Raw genomic sequence first — 3,437 nt, 5'->3', positions numbered from 1 at the left:
ACAGAAAAATGTTTAAAGAGATTTTGAATGGAGATTGAGACAGAATTTCCTCAATTCTTCACACCCAAAACTCAAAACAAGGAAATGAAAAATGCCCAAGCAAGAACGAGGAAGAAGAGAGATCAATTCTCCTCCCCAATTCTCTGAAATCTCGGTTCAGTCTCTCAAGAAACTTGCCAAAAATTCAAAGCTCAAAGAAAGTGCAAAATTTAAAAGTCAAGCAAAAAGTCCTAATTACATCAAACTAGCTCCTATTTATACACTTTCTATTCTTGGATCTTGGGATTTGGATGGGCTTTTGATTTGGTGAAGAAATGAATTAAATTGGATTTTTAATCTAATTTTCAGCCCATGAGAAATTTGCTTCCAGGAGGCTGCCCTGCCCTTGTGGAGGGCATTGCCCTGCCCTTGTGGAGGGCAGGGCAGAAAATTGATGTATGGTGCGTGCGTGGTGCGGGCGTGGTGCGGCTTGGTGCGCAGGATGCTGCCCTGCCCTCGCGGAGGGCAGGGCAGAAAAAATTGGTGCGCCAGATTGGTGCCTTGGTGCGCTGCTGGTGCTGCCGAATGTTGCTTTGGTGCGCCAGATTTGTGTGCTGGCCGTGCCACAACAAAATGCTGCCCTACCCTCGCAGAGGGCAGGGCAGTGTTTCCAACATGAAGTCCCGCATTCGAAACTTGGATGCTACACACGCTACCCATTTTCCTTGGCTTTCTTGGTACCAAAGTGAGGCTTAATTCCTTGCTTCCTCATGGTCCCGTGTTCAACTCTTGTGGCAAGCATTGTAGGCATTTTCCTTTGATTTTCTTCCCTTGGTGAGCCCGATACTGCCCTTGAGGAGGGCAGGGCAACATTTTGTTCTTCTTGATTCCAAGGCACAGATTTGTGCTCTGCCCTTGTAGTGGGCAGGGCAGAGTTGCCTTTCATGCTTTGTTCCCTTATGTTGCCCTCCTAGAGGGCAGTGTGCCCTTGTGGAGGGCAATGCTTGCTTCCCTCCTTCATAAGCCACGCCTTTTTCTCCTTTGGCCACACTTTCTTAGGCCACGCTTTTTCTTTTCTTCTTTTCTTCACCTACAATCAACCAAAATAACCACTCAAAGTATCACTAAATTCATAAGGCTTATAAATCAATTAAAATTCAACCCCACACTTAAACCTTAGCATGTCCTCATGCTAAAATAAGAAGGAACTAAGGGGTATGACATTTATTTGAATGCACTAAACTATATGAACCTATCTAAATGCAACTACCTAAAGTGGATGCAAATGCTTAGTTCAAACAAATCAATTCCCAAGAGAACATGTGTAAGCATAAGAGCTAGGGCAATAGGGATCAAGTCCAAACCACAATTGTATTGAATTATCAAAAGAAATTCATGCTTGCAAGAATATAGATAATATGAGTGAACACATGTGATTGAACTTTTGAACCCTCACCGGATGTGTATCTGCTCTATGCACTCAAGTGTTTAAGGGTTAATTCACTCAATTCTCTTCTAATCATGCTTTCCAAAAATTGATTTTCTTCTAACAATCAACACCTATTCAATGCATGCATACATTCATCATGAGGTCTTTCATTTAGGTTGTAATGGGGTTAGGGTCAAGGTAGGATCATTTATGGTTAAGTGGACTAGAGTTTAGATCTTGGATTAGCATAGACTTTCCCACCTAATCTATATAATGACCTATACAAATTCAAACTATTCTAACTACCCATTCTTCACTTTTTCGTACATATTCATGCATCTTATTTCTTGATTCGTAACACTTATGCATTGATCCGCTTTTATTGAACTTCACTTTGGGGCCCTTTTTATTACTTTTCTTTTTCTTCTTTTTTTCTTTTTCTATTTTTTTCTTTTCTTTTTATTTTTCTCTTCTCTTTTTTTCTTTTCTTTTTATACTTTGTACAAGGACATCAATTGCATAAGGTCTTATACATTCAATCAATGCATGAATATATTCCCAATTCCTAAATATAGAAGTGTACTACCCCTTTTTATCCCATCCAATGTTCCCAAGCCTTACCAACTTTGAATAATAAACACTCTCACTAACCTAGGCTAATCAAAGATCCAAACAAGGGACTTTCATTGGTTTTTCGCCTTGGGCTTGTAATGTGCTATAATGAGAATAAGTTGGTTAAGCGTAGGCTCAAAATTGGCTAACAATGGAGAGTAAAAGGTAGGCTATTTGGGTAAGTGGGCTAATAAAATAATGGCCTCAATCATACAAATGCATGAATACAAGAAATAAATGGACATATAGAATCAAGCAAATCAAGGATCACAATCATAGAAAGAGAACAATTGCACACAAGAATGAAAAATAAGTGGTTATAAAATGTAACCACATCAATAGGCTCAAGTCTCACAAGCTTGTGTTCTAAGCTCAATACATGCTTCACAAAATATGAAATTCAAGCAAGTTACCTCAAAATATTTTTCTTCAATCAATTGGGTTGGTGCCCTATAAGTAGGTTTCTTGGAAAACCTCAATATTTGACTAAGCATTGTTGTGATTAAAAAATTCAAAAATTTTCCTTAGTTTACCCTTTCCTTTTTCACTTAAAACCAATTTCTTATGCGAAAAGGGTGACTAAGTTTTAACAATTCCAAACATGGTTTCTAATCACAACCACAAACTAAAAAGAAAGATATACAAAAGAAGATATGCAAAAATGTATAAAGAAAAATCCAATAAAAAGAAGGGTATGCAAAAGTATATAAAGAAAAATCCAACTAAAAGTATGGAATCTATCATCCAAAACATCTAAAAATCCAAAATAAGCAGTAAAGGTATCCAAAACGAACTAAAATAGTAAGAGTGTCCAAAATAAACTCAAAATGCATCAAATATATACAAAGGTATGCAAAGTAAGATACTAGGCAGCATAACTAAAATGTTCACCGATCCTCTAATGATGCTACCGGTGACCTCCCCACACTTAAAATCGAGCATCGTCCTCGATGCTAAACCGGAGGATCAGGGGAAGGTACACTGGTAGGTGCTGACTCTGTATGAGGCTGCGGAATCTCTGTGTCTGGTGCAGCTGGAGGTGCATCCTGCTGAAGTAGCTCCTCATGGGTGTCCTCCTCCTGATGCTCCTGCTCATCGGAGGCTGAAGAGTCTGGGTGTCCTCCTCTTGTGCGAATGCGAGGCTGCACTCGCGCCACTAGCACATATCGAGTCACGCATCGATCCAGTCGGCACCTGATGTGGTGCTTTTCGCCCTCCAAAAACTGAAACAGACGCTGAACCAGTAGATATGTGGGCTCAGGAGCTGAAGAAGGGGCTGTCGAAGAAGATGAAGCTGCTGTAGAAGAAGATGGAGCTGCTGAAGATCCAGCTGTCCCTACCACTGCTCTAGCCCTAGATCGGCGTTTAGCCGGGGGCTTCTCGTGCACCCAACCACCCCAAGGAATAATAACCTCCT

Source organism: Arachis duranensis, chromosome 9 (assembly GCF_000817695.3).
Source record: "Arachis duranensis cultivar V14167 chromosome 9, aradu.V14167.gnm2.J7QH, whole genome shotgun sequence".
Taxonomy (NCBI): Eukaryota; Viridiplantae; Streptophyta; class Magnoliopsida; order Fabales; family Fabaceae; genus Arachis; species Arachis duranensis.
The sequence above is the reverse complement of the archived record's forward strand: the minus strand, read 5'-3'. Positions refer to the sequence as shown.